This window comes from Bombus bifarius, unplaced genomic scaffold (genome assembly GCF_011952205.1).
Source record: "Bombus bifarius isolate JDL3187 unplaced genomic scaffold, Bbif_JDL3187 scf7180000009243, whole genome shotgun sequence".
NCBI classification, from domain to species: Eukaryota; Metazoa; Arthropoda; class Insecta; order Hymenoptera; family Apidae; genus Bombus; species Bombus bifarius.
The window spans coordinates 2,604,737-2,621,736 of record NW_022884989.1 but is presented as its reverse complement, the minus strand read 5'-3'; the positions used below and the strand labels follow the sequence as shown (position 1 = coordinate 2,621,736).

Below are 17,000 nucleotides of genomic sequence, written 5' to 3'. Positions count from 1 at the left end.
AATTATATATTAATCATAATGTATTAGTAGATAATGTATTGTACAATATGCAGTGTACAATGTACTTGAACACATTTGAAAATTATTTATGAAAAATTGTCGTTGACGATCTTAATCCCAAATTTGAAGGTGTTAATATGAATTTTTGTCAGATTACTTTAGAGACTGTTACTCGTTGACAAACGTATAAAATATTTACGCTTTCGGATGATCATAGACACAGTACGAGTTAATTATGAAACTAACAGTACGATATCCTGCCAAGTTGAAACACGTGACTAAATTCAAATTGTCAAAATCTTGGCTCACCGCTGTAATTTTCAATTCGCCACACGCATGTGCAACGAAAAGATTCGAATTACACGGAGAACGTGATTCAATACTTCAAACTGTCGAAAGTCTTGTAAAGTAAACACTTTTTCATTTTTAGTCTTTATCTCGGTAAAGTGTATATAATTTACGAAGTAAAACAACGTTATATCCACACATTGTATAAAAAATCATTGGAATCCTAAAAATATATCGTTGTCAGTCTATAAAAATCTACGTAATTTATATCTCAACCACTTTTGGTAGTTCTAGTGTTATTAAACGTGTGCAAACAAAGAATTGGAGTGGCAACACCCATAAATATTAAAACAGACATATGCAAACGATTAAGTCTGTGCGCGGCATACGTCATCGATAAACAACAATCAAAAGATTCGTAAATGTTTGTGAACTACTTGCGCGATCGGTGGATACGTGGATTAACAATCTTTTTTCGTTTTGAATATACGCGACACTCGACTCGGCTTTCGTTGAATTTTTGAAATGGAGCCTTTATGGCTGCCGCCATCCGCGTTGTGCAACCATCACTGTCTCCTTTCGCCCGAGTAATTGCGTTACGCAATTCGCGCATCTCACAAGCTTCGCTTGTTCGCTAATTTAACGTGGGACAATTCGTGGATTATGTAAGGACAGCAGGAACTGTAAAAACAATTTTTATGTGGAAAAACTTGATAGAGAACTATGGGAAGATCGTTGATTGTAAATTAGATCAAACGACGTTAAAATAAAATGTATAATATGTTATCGACAATGAGAATGAGGATGTTTGAATGATGTTGATGGAATGGAAAAAGGAAATGTTGAAAATTCCTTAAGGAAAAATCCTTAGGTTTCTCAGGTCGAATAAACTAAAAAATAAAGATTTAAAGCAATCATTCTCAATTTTAATTACGATACATATTTAACGTTTAAATACGCGTTTAGCATATTGATGCCACGAATACGCAACGAATGTTAATCGAACCCATGGACGAGGTAACCTCTGTTATTTTATAAGTCTTCGTCTGTGCACTACGACCATCGTCATCCGGTACGCAACAATATTCTCCATGTTCCGCCTATGAATGAACGAACGACTGGTATTTTCTGGCATAAACTTGGAAATTTTCACTAATTGGGCTCGTAGAGAATCCAGTTAGTTTTTCCTCCTTTTGTTCTCTCTGATTCGAACGAACCTCGTGTAATAGACTAGTCTGACAGAGATTAAGGTAGAAACAACGGGAGTTTGAAGACACTACCAAGAAACGAAATTACAGAGGTACACGTAATATACCAACACTATCGGTATTTATGTCTGAAATTTACACTCGGAACGGCTAGACGAAGACAATAGCTGAGGAACATGGAGAGTTTCACTAATTTTTATGGATAAGCAATTTTTAGATTCGATACATTGTCGACTAATTTTGAAATTGAGTGTGTGTTTTTGATATTTTTGAATATTTGAAAGGTATTAATAACGCTAACGTTAGTTAACGTTACAGTAACACAGTAACTAAGCTATTAGGTCGTCCGAAAAGTTTCTTCCGTTTTACAAGGAAATAATGGATGCACAATATTTTTCGTTTTATATTATTTTATCGAATTACGTATGATCCATTTTGTTCTATCAAAATAAAAATCACAACGTTCGACAGATTAGGTTTCATGTTTGTGTAAAGATGCGTCGTTGTAAAAGACGTGTCTGTAAAAGGAAGACACTTTTCGAACAACCTAATGATATTACTTGTTTCTCGCAAAAAGAGAATTGTGTAGATTTATCATTTACGTATATAAAAAAAGGCTTATTTCCTTCTTCGATTACTTCACATTAAAATATATGTTTCCGGCTGCCAAGTATTTTTAAAAGACTCATTATACAGGATGCGATGACAAAGCAGATATGTACAGCAGCGCGAGTGCCAAAGTAATCTGAACCTCTTTTTCGCAATTAAATTTATATTACTAGCGAAATTCTACAAATTATGTAAAATCGCAAATTTCTACTATTAATAAATACATTAGCACGTAATCTACAACCTGTAACTTTCAATTCGTTGATATTAGTAATATTCAGATGTCTACGAACAATGCTTTCACAATTTACATGTAAGATACGAAAAATTATAATCGACATATGATAAAAATAGTATCGATTAGAATGTAACAGTCACGCGTGCTAACGATAGCACGAGACCATTTATTTACTTTTATAACACAATCAGAGTATAATACAAAGTCTCCATTGAATGCAAGTTCGAATAATTATGGGAGATATAAATAATTATGTGGTTATTGCAACGGGCGTACAATAGAGTCGGGATACTTTTTTCAGAACTCAGAGGAGCATGTAACGCCACGGATGTGACTTGTCTAATGTTCCCTGTAATTAAACGAAATAATCGAGTCGCGGAGTTGCATCGCCGTCTTGCCGCGTTCTCATTATAATGCCGCGCATTCCTCCGACGAAACGAGTCTTTCCCTCAGCACGTACGCCGTCTACGTGGAATACGGAATGCAAGAATGATGGATTACACGCGAATTCGCGCTCCGTACATATTACGTTCCTCTTCGCGCACTACCGTTTCATTTTAATTATTATTACTTTTAACCATCGGCCAACTAGCGCGTTTTAATTATTTCAATTTGGTCTTTAATGTGCCGGATACATCGAACAGAAACAAAAGACTGCCGTTATTAAGAAAAAGCAACGACGTGTTACGGCAACGAGAAGAGAATAGATCAACCCTTTGACCAATTTGGAATTAACGATTTCCAGAATAATTAATTTTTATCGTCGAGATATTTCTTTTTGCTTTTCTCATATCGTCAGATACAGCGTGTCTCGGTATCGATAACGCGGCGAGGGTGATTCTACTTGAAAAAACAAGTCGAAAATATAAAATACATTTTGTTCAATCGAAAGGCGTTTATTTCAAGAAAATCGAGTTTGAAAATTTGTCAGATATATTCGAACTTGACTAATTCGTTCGTACGCCGTCCTTTTCGCTGTAAAAACAACTAAAACCGTCAGATGTTAATTGCAATGAAGGCGCGAGTTACACAGTCGCCTTCTTATTTCCAACCGGCGAGATAAATTTCTTAATTATACCGGTATCCTGGTCGTATCGGTGAACACTGGCCGCCGCGACGCCAGCAACCACATTGTACAGAAATCCCCCATAGGTATGGGGTAAACGCTGCAGATAGCCACCGGGCATTTTTTCGACCTCGCCGGAGCTGTACATAGTTTCTACGGCGCGGCGTACAACCGTTCCGTTTCCTCATACCGTGCATACGTGCCTAACGAGCAACGTGGTATAATGTACATAACACCATTATAATAAACATTATACTCGCTCATTCACACACGCGCGTGCTAAGAAACACACGAGATTTGTGTAAATAAGCGCGCGCACGCGCCTTACCAATGTATTCTCTTTTGTAAAAACGTACCGAGTCCAAAGATGCGCACCATTCCTTGCGAAATTTATGCTAAACAATATTTTTCGCCGAGGACGAGATAACCTCTAGCGTGCATATATGCGTACACGCATACATACATACATTCGTACATATACAGGGTGGTTGGTAACTGGTGGTACAAGCGGAAACGGGGGTGATTCTATGCGAAAAAAGAAATCGAAAATATAGAATAAAAATTTTTCGTTTGAGGCTTTGTTTTCGAGAAAATCGACTTTGAATTTTCGCTCGGTACGCGCGCACTTTATCGCGTCTCATTATAACGGATCTCACTGTAGGTTTTTAAAAAAATTAAAAAAAAATTTTATTCTATATTTTCGACTTCTTCTTTCGCGTAGATTCACCCCCTTTCCGCTTGTACCACCAGTTACCAACCACCCTGTATATGTATACAGTGTATTTCGTATAGGAGGTGGTCTACGCGCTAAAATAAAATTTTGCCATTTACATTCAAATAGAGCACCTCGTCAACGGCTTTTATTGTACATTTTCGTATGTAGAATAATTTCCCCTAACTTTGCCGATTATTTACTCCTATCCAATCCGGAATTGGCCAAATATACTTGTCAAAATTTCAAACTCCACTTTGTCGAAAATAAAGCATCATATGGAAAAGTTTTATTCTATATTTTCGACTTGTTCTTTGGTATACAGGGTGAGTTGATAAAAATTATCAGTTTTTTATGAATTACATTTTCAGAGATATCAATGTGATTTTTTTAGTTTTATGTTGTAATGTGACTTGTGGAAAGTAACTGCATCCCCCGTTCGGGATCGACTCAAGTTATCCGCTTTTCGTTTCGTTTAGCATTCCAGATCCTGAGTCGATCTTTATGCCAATACAGAGGTTGGCGGGTGTGGTTGAATGCAGTTGGTCTCCACAAACCTTCGTTTCGTTGTAAAATTCGAAGTTAGAAAATCAAAGCATGTTCGTCCGATCAGTCTGCTCGAATACGACGAATTTAATAATTAACTCGATTTATTACCGATACTTAAGTTAAAAATCAGCGAGCCAAGTATCATCAGGGAGATCAATACATACCACTAACGACGATTATTAAACACTTAACGATCGTGCTTATTACGCGATACGTATTACCTTAACAATGAAGTAAGAAAATAAATCAACCCGCTGTAATTGCTACACAGAGCGAGCAGTATTATGGAAAATTCATGAATATGCAGACCAGTGAATAGAATATGGTTCCCATAGTTATCCCTAATGCGAGATTCAATCAATGATAATGATTATAGCAGCGAAACGCTAAAGTTCAACGTGCAACGTTATAGAAAAGAAGAAGATAAACAAGGGAAAAAAAAAGAAGAAATTACTTTCGAACCCGCCTGAGAAACTACACGTCGCGTACGCAATTAACAAACAGGTAAAAAGAGCGCGTAACTCATATTTCTGGGTCTTCCTGTGAAAACGATTCTTCATCCTCGAATACTCGAAGAAAACGAAACGAAACGAAACGACTCGAGGGATTCGTGATTGACTTTCTCAGTTCTTCGTTTTCAGGAGGTATCTGTTAATTGCATAAGTATCAGTTTCTCGACTTTGTACGCACCTGCACTTTGTATACGTGGAATTAACGAGGCATCCAGGATGCATGCACGTCTCGTGCATACAACTATGCGTGCACAGTGCACACAGATTGCGGCTCCGGCAATTGAAACCTAAACTTTACATCGTACGTACTGGATGGAAACAAAGAAACAAAACGATCGGCCACGCGAAACCAGCCGTTTAACATCGGTAGAACTTGACTGCCATATTCTTGTACCCTTATCTTCTTACAGATACCATCGATCAAGCCGTACGGAACGATCACGCGAAAGCAAGAAATGTCTTCGTCCGTACAATTTTCCCCATCGACGATCCACACCGGTTCGTTGATCTGAATTCGAACGAACGGATATGATTCATACATTTCAATTATTCACCTGGTCGATGCAACATTCACGATAAAGATAAAACCTGTTCGTCTGAAAATAAATGCGCTATCCGTATGTACGGCCATACGTGATGTAACTCTGGTTAAACGCGCGAAGAATCGGATACGTTTTCTCGTCTCTTCATTCGAACGGTATTAACTCGTTCGGTGCTTTGATAAAGATAGACAAGTAAGTATGTATCATTAAAGAATGATTGACGCGTGGTGCCCAGCGTCGTCTCGCTTGTCGGATCATTACATAGGCAGCGGGTATTTGAAAGAGATGAAGCGATCGTGGATGCGACCTGAGAAAAACTAAATACGTGTAACACGCTGATAGCTTTTGAAAGTTTACGCCAATCGTTTTACACGCCAGAACACGACCCTTTCATTAACAATGAGACGATATCTCTCATTGTACGCCGATGCATTATTTCATTTCCGTATCGAAACGATATATTGGTATCGTTGAAGTTCAATTAAATAAATTCCAATTCGCGTGGAACTCTTTTCCAAAGTGCCACATAAATCAACTTTTTATAACAATAAATACAGAACACGATGATGACATACATCACTATGATTCTCAGCTCTCCATATGTTCCTAAATTATTTGATTTTTTCAGATCATCGTGTATAACATTTTACCCAGATAATAATTAATATGTTAATGTCAATGGTAAATAATCTAACAAAGTGAATGGCATTTAGTTTTAAGCGAGAAGAGAAGAAGCGAATACTTTTTCTGAAATTTCTATTTAGAAATAATCAAAAATAGAATATAGACTCTGCTAAATACCATAATAATTTAAATCAATGAATTATAATATATGATAATTCCCAATTTCTATGCACAGTGCGTTCGAGTGTATTAACACTTTGAGCATCAGTTTCCGCTCAATCTTCGTAAATACATATACCAACCTTTTATATATGCAGCTAAAAAAACGGTGAGCAAAGATTACTTTGCTATTATTTTAAACGCAAGAAAATATTCACAATATTCTTCGGAGCAAAACCGTTGCCTACTTATTACCGAGAACCAATAACTTTCACCAATTCGATAACAAATCATCTCAACCGGAGATTCGTGTTTTTCGCATTAAAATAATAATCAATCAATTCGAACGTGGCCGAGAACGTGATTCAGATACGTTTGAAGCCACATTCTTACCCTTGAAATTCTACAAAGCAATCTTACCTAGATTCTCCCGTTCTCCGAATCCTCCGCCTCCGGCTTCACACAGGTGCACCTGCAACAACACAAATAAGCCTTTAAATTATAGTATTCTACCTGAGTGAGAGGCTCGATTCCGCGCCAGATACCAAGAATCGAACGTAAAAGCGCGCGAGCGCGTCCATACGCGCGCGCGCGCGTACACGCACACAAAAAGACCAACAAAAATGAAAGAATAAAAAGGATACTCGCATTCAGATAAGATGGACGCAGCAAGATAGTTCGGATCGCTACGAACTGAGACACGTTTACGCGAAGAGATTGCATGTTGCTTTCCGCAACATTGAATTTCACCGCAATAATATCCCTGACGAAGAAAACGACAATTTTTCGCGCGGTCTGCGGCACGCCGGGCCTTCGCGCATGCAAAAAAATATTCCGCAGACTGTCATTAACCGTCGAGAATTATTGAGAATAATGGCAGGCAGTGGCGGTATATACAGGTTACCCTGGGTATATAAAGCAGCCTCTGCAGACACCACACGTGTGTGTAGAAAAATAAATTGCCGTGGTGTATCGACACACCGCGCCGGTGTGCATCAAGACGAACTCCACCATGTGTATGCACAATGCACATGCGCGGTGCACTCGCGCCCGTTTCTCTACTATCCGCAATCCGAAAGGAGCACGAACTCCCAATAAAACCGCTCTACTTCGACAAATCGCCTTAATTTCATCGTCAATAACCCCGAGAAACCCAGCGCCAAGTAAGTACGCCGATCGCCGTTTCCGTACACCGCGCCGCGCCGCGCCGTGATTCTGTTACGCGGCTGCTGCGCATGCGCCTGTATGCGCGCATACGCAGCTTGCATATACGGGGAAGTACACACGTGCGGAATGGCATGTCGGTCGTATTGGTGAGAGCCGCGTGAGTGAGTTTAACGAATCTGAGGCAGGGAGGAAGAAAGAGAGAGAAGAGAGCGAGGCGGGCGTCTCGGCCGAGTATTCCAGGTTAATTTTACCAAGCCCTAAGGAGCGCATGCGAAGGACCGGCGAAGGATAACGCTAGCGGGGCTCATCGGTTGGACGCTGCTCGAAGCGAACGAAGGACGCCCGCATTCCACGCCGCAACCTGGTATAATACGAGGAATTGGCCGAACAGAACAGGAGAGGGACAGAGATGCCGAGAGCGGGCTTTTTCTGAGTCGAAGAAAGAAGAAGAACGGACTACGCGCGAGATAGAGAGGAAAACGAAAACGAAGAAAGACGAACGAGGGAGACGTAACACAGAAAAAGAGAAGGAAACAGTCAGTGAAGCAACCAAAGGTGGGGTAGTTGCGCGGAGTTGTGTCTGCATCGTTCTTCTCTTTCTCTCCTCTTTTCTCTTTCATCTGCTACTTTCTCTTGGTCATAATCGTCCTTTACCATTCCATTCCTTTATCTCCTCGTTCGTTTCATTCCAGCTTCTCTATCTAATTTTCTACATACTCTCCCTCGCGTTCAATCGTTAATTTCTTCTTTATCTCTTGCTCTATATTATTCGTCCTTTTCGTTCGTCACTCCACCTCTTCCTTCTGTTCTTCCAATCCTTCTATCTCTTTCTTCGTCTCGTACTCTTCTTCTTCTTCTTCTTCTTCTTCCTTTATCCTTCTTTCTCTCTTACTGACCACGTTGTATGTTCGTGTACGTAATGTATGTATGTTTGTGGTCGGATGAACCGCGTGCCTCGAGCGGAAGTAAACCACCACGCGCACACGCTGCTATCTGCACAAGAGCATTCTACACAGTCTCAGGCAGCGTTCTTCCTCCGTACGAGAACGCGTAACTGGGATTCCGCGTTTTGCGAGCAGGCAGCTGCAACCTGCAACTGGGCAGCCGCACTGGAGTAGGTTATCACCGTCGTGGCTTTCACCACTTTGCCGGCCACGTCGCGTCGCGTTCTCGCGCACCGACAGAGTCACGATGACAAGAGAAACGGAAGGTTAAGCGGGCCCTCCGCTATTTTACTCCTGATTGCCTATGATTTCAGATCAGATAAATGGCGTGGAATTTCGATGCCGGTTGGGGCTTTAACGCGGACACGCTCGCCTGCGCGCAATCGTTATACGACCGCTTTAAGCTTCAAACTAGCATATTTTATGAAATATACGTATGTACATACGTGAAAACCTTTCACAAAGTATCGTTATCTGATACGTAGATTCGCCTTCTACTACTTGTTTAAATTAACCCTGCTGTTCTCGTTCGTATGACCCGACATGATTATTTTATTGTAATAGATATTATTAAAATATAAATGGTCCATAAATATTTGGTTTTAGATATATGTATATTAATTTTTCTAAATTTTGTGTATTCCACGCTTTACGTGAATAAGGTATTCTAAGGTTTGAGGAGAAGACGTCTGGAAGGATATAAAGAAGAAGCACCGAGGAAAATAGTAGGGCTAATAAAAGCTTAGATTCTTGTAAAAAATATTAAATTGTTACAAAAACGACGATTGAAGTCTGGAAAGGATATACACACCTAACCACCAATACCCCTTTTGGTATTAGTATTAATGAATAGCGAATGCAAGACGTATTTTATGATTAAAAGCTAAAAGATAAGTTAATTTCGATTGCTTCTATTTTTTTTTACTCCTTCTTTTTTATATTTCCTTTCCTTTATATTTTCTGGTGTCTCACTATATGCGGGAATAAGAAATCGATATCTCCTAATATCAATACCATACATATCGTACAATATGATTATTATGACTATTATTATTAGAAGTATTTTCCTATCGCAGTAGCATTTCCATCTATCATAGAATTCTGCAGTCTTTTAAAATTTTCGGAATTCATAACCATATATCAAATATAAATTTACATTTTATTGGAAAAGAAAATTAGTGCTCTATCGAATATGATAAAAACAGAGATTAAATGGAATATATAAATATACACGTTATTTATTGTAGACAATGGTATCCCGAAATGTTATCGAAGCCATTGAACATCATTTTCGTAAAATTAAATTCATCGCATGTATCGCGGCTGCAGAGAGACTGTGAAATTTCGTTTAATAACGAATAACGAGATTAATAACGAAGATCGAAAAGGATAGATGACCCAGCGTAGAAAGCTGAGGACCTTCGAATAGATATGGAATGGAAAGTAGAGGCGTGTATTTAAGTACGTCGTATTATTCGTAGCTGTCCAGTTAGGCAGAAGAGTCCACTGATGGGATTATAATGCGAATATAATGGCGAGCTTCCGCGCTACGCAACCCTTTCATCTCCCACTCCTGCGGGATACCTTAACCTTCCTTCGAAAACCCTTCTTCGTTGTCTGAAAGCTTAATCGACTATTTCGACGATTTTCTGCAGCTTAAGTCGCTGCTGCCAGACGTACAGAAGGGAGAGGGACATAAAAAAAAAAAAAAGAAAAAGAGAGAGAAGAGAATGAAAGTGTGATGAGTTCTAGATAGTCGAACTGGTCAAACCTGCTGCCGCTGCTCAAAGGATACTAATGTTGTAATTATAAAATGATTACAAAAATGCCTCGTATACGTCTTTGAACTCTAGAGATTGAGATTTAAAAAATAATTTAAGAAATATGCATATACATCATTAAAAATAAGAAAGTAGTAAAGAGGAATAATATTTGGACTCGTTATCTGTCGCTTTAAACGTTGTTAAAGGTACGAAAAACGTGTTTTTAAAATATTAATTAAACGCTTCTGAATTAATTAGAATAAAAAGTTTCGCCACTTTAAACTCGTAAAATGTACGAGGTAAATGAGCGAGAGTGGATTGAGGATATTCCACTCGAGCAAATCATCAGAATTCATAATAATATAGTTAAAATTAACAAGAACAGAAAAATCTTAACCAATAAACAACCAAACGAACTTTTTAATTGGACTCATTCCTATGTCCTTTCTTCGATACCGTCAATCTTTACGAGAAAGAAGAGTACAAACGGAACGGAAAAAGATCAGATCGGCGGGTTAAATTGAGCATCTCGGAAGCCAAATTTAACTGCAATTTCAGTGAATTTGTCAATTTAATTGCACAAGTACACGTGTACACTTCTGTAACTTTTGTAAATTTGTTCAACACAAAAATCATAAATAACAGCAAATTCAAAGATAAATTAAAGAAAGTAACGTTTGTATCGCCTTGCGATTAATATCACCGCCTTTCTCTACTTTTTAAATCCATGGAATTGATCAGTATGGCGTCCGAGGATAGGAGGTCGCGAGTTTAAATACCACATTCCCGATATAATTTGATCGAATTAAAAGAAACGCGTATCGGTAAATTGCTATTATTGCGTACGCGTTGAAATGTTAAACGCACGAGGATGAAAACTCGTCGATTACGCAATTTCTCTCGTATTGGAGGCGACACGACGCGCGACAATCACCTACGGCGATTCTCCACGCTTCCTTCTTTTTTCTACTCGATCCTATGACGTAATTCGAAATACGCGTTTATCGATACCTATTTATAATATCTCCAGCTAAAACGCTATGTCGAAGAATTTGAAATCGCAAATTGCAAGCCGAACGAAGAAATACGTTCCCGATCGCGTTTCACCGTCCTGCGAAAGAAAACGAAAACGTCCACGTTTCTCTCCGATTAATTACCATCCACATCCGCGTATTTAGTAGCTACATGCAGTTTCGCGTCGCTGTATCTATCGTTTAACGTGTACGCCAATGAAATTATTTCGCTACTTATATACCTATTCATCTTGGAACTGTCGGGTTCGAATTAAAAATTAATACGAAGCTAAAGACGTCGCGTGGCACGTAGCGTTGCTTCTAATGCGCAGGGATGACTTATCGCAGGAAGCTGAAGATACGACGAGTGACATTCGCGTATCTTTCGTCTTTATTCTATGGATGAAATATGTTGCGGTGTTATTGAATAAGCGTGAACCGAACGAAGTGTTTCGTGTTCGTGCGACGCTTTGGATGAGATATCTCGCCTTTCTTTTCATTAGCAGATGAGATATTTCAGGGCAAAAAAAAGTTGCAGGTAAAAACCAGTTCATAAAGTATCTGATTCGTGAATAAAAAGGGGTTAACGAAACTTTTAGGACAGGTTATACCTCTAAAAGTATATTTTTTCTGTATTTCTTTCATACAAAAGCATATTCGGTTGTAAATATTGAAAAACAGTACGAGAGATCTGTTTACACACACCAGAAAGATAAATACACGAATGTTTGTACCTATCGATCGTTCAGGAAGTTATAACAAACGAGGGGTCCAAGGACTAATCTAATCCTTAAGTTTGATCCTATTCATCGTCGATGTTCGACCGATAATCTAGTAGAACATCGTTCCATTTCTCGAGAAATAAGACGATAAGTAAAAGATTGAAATCAATTACATCACTTTAGACAAATAAATCCATTTCTTGGACATTGTACCAAATAAAAGATTCTTAATGACCAACTTCCTCGTAATTTTTGATGGCCTTAATTTTTTTTTAACTCTTAATGTTACGTATAAACGACGTTGTATTTTAATAAGCTATCGATTAACTGAAGGATAAATATATCTATTTTTGACAAAACTGCTTCCTCGTATCTTATTATTAGCGTATCGCGTCTTCTTCGCAAAACCATAAAAAAATGTGTTTCCGTTACTCATAATCGATAGAACGATTTTCTTAACAAGCTACAGAAGAACATAGAATATACACATTGACGATACTCTCGATTATTCGTCGACTAATAAATTTGTTTCTCAAAAACCACGACTGTAAACCACTAGTCCGATAAGATTCGTCGCGTCCCTATTGTACGCGTCAAAGAAAATGCAGCGCTCCGCATCGGTAGAGAAAAGCACACAGGATGAACTCATCAAACACACGCGCGCTTGCTTACTCTCTCGCCTGTTTCCCTTTATGTTTCACTCGGTCCATTTACTTTTTCCAGTCGGCCCGTCCGATTTATAATCTTCCTCGTGGTATTTTTTGCGCTTCACCCCGTACGCGATTCAAGGATCAAGGATCAACGCGCACACGCCTTAGACGCGTTCATTCGCTTCGATAGAATAAGTTACGACGTCATGTAACGTTCGACGCGTTCGACGTTCGCACAATGGCACGATAAATCAGCGTCAAACGTACGCTTCATTTTGTCCGTCAATTTGTTGGATACCACAACGACGCACGCTGAACTTTAAGCCGCGTATCCGTTGACAGAGCGAGGAGTTCGCTCAACGTTTTGCGAGGCACGTGACGACTGCTAATGTTTCTCGTCTAATGTACTTCGTGACTTCGTACGTACGTATATTACATATACGAATATTTTCGCGACCTGTATCATCTTTAAATTTGTTAACCACACTTAAAGAACACTGGTATTCTTCTGAGGTAAACAAGAATCGATTATCATACCTTCGTCACACTATATTTATATTACATTTGCTACTTTACTTTACTTTTTTACATCCTTTTTATCCTTTTGGATAGGTAGTAATTATAATCGTAATTGTAAAGGATCGGGATATTTATTCTGCTAACTGTTAACAAAAACGAAAGAAGTAGAAAAAAACGTTATAATAAACACCAGATTAATAATCATCTTTTGCATCGCGTTAGATAAATAAATTCATTCAAATCAAATCCTCTAGAGATTAATGCAGTTAATTAAGAATTACTCTATATTTTTCGTGATCGTATAAATGTATGCACGATAGATAACCCTTAATTACGGATGTTCGTATTTTTATCATCACTACAGATACGTTGTCTCTTAGGCTATACGTAATTCAATTAACACGTTCACTGCGAAGTCGATACACGTATCGAGGATAAAAGTCTTCAATGACGACATCGATATGCATATGTATCGACATTATTATTATCTTTTTTAATATTTCTCGATAATCTGACGTGTGTTCTAGCTATTTTTCTTTTTTAAGGAAACCCAGTGAAATAAAGTTGTTTCCATTCTTTTTCTTTTTTTTTTTTTTCAATACAAAACGTAGGAGTCGTAAAAATCCTCCCACGTTGAACGTGTCAAGTCGCGTTTTATCACGTGAATTAATTTAATACAACATGCAACTGCGTATCTTACCTAATCTCAATCTTCGGTTCAACGACCACGTGTATTGTCAAAAAATCTAAAAATCGCCATTTCACCATCTACCACCCTCCTGTCTTTCACAGTTTGAAGAATACATATCGCGCGCGCGTATGTCTCTTGTTTAAACCTATTTTCATCCAGACCTATGTGATTAAGTTCACGTATATACATAACTAAGTCAGCGTCCTCGATACACACGGATTTAGCGGCGGCGTTTCACTCGCGCGAGTCCGCCCCGATCTGCTCGTAACGGCGCGGCGCGACGTTTACTGTCATCGTAGATTGTAGATTCAAGTAGGCCTCCGTGCACAGTGCATACGATTCATCGTGTCACGCGAACCGAATGACCATACTTTCGACGCGTACACAGCCGTTTGTTGCTACCATCCCTTTGGCCGCGATGCACCGTAACGCAGGAAACGCTGATTTATCATCGCGACGTAACAAGCGCGCGTACGTTTCCTTCTTTCTCTATTTGTAAGCAACAGCCGCGCGTCCTACCTGTTTCAGGGCTGTGATAACTCCTCTTTTCATTCGATTCTTTCAGAGACGACTGCCTGAATAAAGCTTTGAAAAATCGTGCTACGCTCGTAACCGATAAAGTGTGCACTGGTTGTGCGACGGGTAGAGACAATTTATCTGATTGTTAGTTATCTTCGAGACGCGTACAGGGTGTCTTGTAAACGGCGATGCAACCGGCGAGGGATAATTCCATGTGAAAAACTAATCAGAGAAACTATAGATAAAGTTACCTAGAACGAGTGACCAAATGGATAGGATAGTAACGGTAAAGGAAACGAGTTTATCTCTATGTGTTCATAACGTTTGCGTTGATTAGACGATCGACCAAATAGACCATCGAAAATTAAAGAATAGAGAAGTAGAGGATAACTAAAAGGAAGACATAAGATCGAAGAATCGAAAGGAACTGGAAACGTACGTAAACGTACGAGAACGAACTATATCGAATTTTGTTGTGTGTTCTTGTCGCATGTAAAAATCCAGCGAGAGTAAATTTTCTGTTCATTCAGAAATTAGCACGGTATTTTGTTTGTTATTCGCAAAGAGGAAATTACACGTTGGCAAGTTCTAATTAACAGAGACGTTCGCATAAATCATTCAAAATTATTATCCGACGTTTAATAACGCGTAAATTGCGAATACAAGAAACTGAACGAGGTCGACATACCAGCCACTTCAAATAACCAAATTATACTGTTCGCCAAATGACTGTGAGACGAGATTTTTTCTCGTCAATTTTCTTTCTCTTTTTTTTTTCTTTTCCTTCTTTAGGGACATTTACGAGTTACGAGTCCTTTCCTAGCGACACGGCTGATCGAGTAGCTTACAGTGGAGAGTGTGTGGCCCCATTCCAACCGATTCCATTCCACTCCATTCCATTCCGTAGTAGACCATTCGATTCGATCGTGCCGCAGGAGTACATAAGACATTATGTAAGAACACTCACACTTACGAGCATAGTGGTAAAGGCGTTTCTTAAAGAATTTCGACGTCCGAAGAATTTCGTGTACCAATCGTACGTCGTTTGCCACGCGATCACCATCGAACCTCATTTATATTCCATCGGCTGTTTCAGTTGTGCATATAACGGTAGGAAAATGCTATTGCGAGGGAATACAAAGCGGACAATTCGCAAAAAACGTGAATCACATTTTGGGAAATTTATATGCCAACTTCTTCTGAAATTAAATAAATTGATACGATTGATTTTATGTACATACCATATGCTTCATTTTTATGAATTTCAAAATGTTTCATACAGAACGTTTTTGTGAAAGTTAACTACCAGCGCACGATATATATATTTATTTACCTATTGTTTCTTTATTTGTTTATTGCTTCTAGCTTTTTACTTTTCGATTATAGCAAGTTACTGAATTCTTCGACGAACATGACCTAGACCATATTTTGCTCATCTTTGACGTAACAGTTACGTAAGAAACCGAAGTCGAAACATTATCGTAACGTTCACATAAATATATTAAATGGACACGATAGAAAAATTTACCATTGTACGTTGGAGAAAAAGCAACTTTCGAATAAAAGGTCCGAAGTCATCGTGTCGTTCCACTGCAATAATATTACGGGGAAAAATATTTTCCTTTTTATTTCGAAATGAGTTTGAAAATTTCAATCTCGGCCAACTTTTTACAAAGCAAATACTTGGCTGTGCGATGTCGCATTACTCACATGTTTCGGTCCTTATATCATATTATCGTAAAAAATTGTAATAAACAGTAAGCGAACGAGAAAAGAAGAAAAAAGGTGGTATTCAAAAAATGAAGCGTGAATTAAAGTGACATAAAACGCGAGAGAAAGGTAGATATAATTACTTAAAACAGTTTAAACGCAGTGTTGCGCCAGAGATTTACGCTCCAGAAGAAATATATTAACATCTTTCCAAATTTATTGAGCTATACGCTAAAAGAAGGGGCAATGCACGGGCCTCCCTAATGGTACGGATGCACGCGAATGCACAGATTGCTCGTTAAAAACTGTTTAAACGCTGTTTACGGGAAACAGGAATAGGTGTTCCATACGAGCACGCTGATATCGGTTTGACGCACGAAAAAGTTCAAGTTTCGAAACTTTCTCGTTGACAAATTATCACCCGATAAAATATATTAGGATGTCCCATAAAATACAAGTAATACACGTAGTATACATACTTATGCCACATAGCTTTACATAATCGTCGTAGCCAAGCAAAGGTGACTGGTGCTTGATACGACGATTAGGCCAATATATCTTACAATTGATAGATTGGTTTTGGTATATTACATTTTTAAAATGAACGTTTTCCTAACATTTTAACATGTATCGATAGAAATGATGATAGAATAAACAAACAATATTTGTGACAGTATGTTAATGTTATATGTAATTAGATTCGATCAACTTTCGCGCAGAATTGTTTAACATATAAGAATAGAGGCTAAATATAGTTTAGTAATTATTGAAAAAGATATTTCGCTACTTTGCAAC

The 17,000-nt window shown here is 38.5% G+C and overlaps 1 protein-coding gene across 1 annotated transcript in view; it reads right to left on the bottom strand.

Moving 5' to 3' along the window:
* LOC117214868 (protein expanded-like) overlaps positions 1-17,000 on the bottom strand; it is a 121,928-nt gene that overhangs the window by 80,180 nt on the left and 24,748 nt on the right. The window contains 1 exon segment of the mRNA XM_033461251.1: positions 6,928-6,979. The gene's annotated coding sequence lies outside the window, so the exon portion shown is untranslated.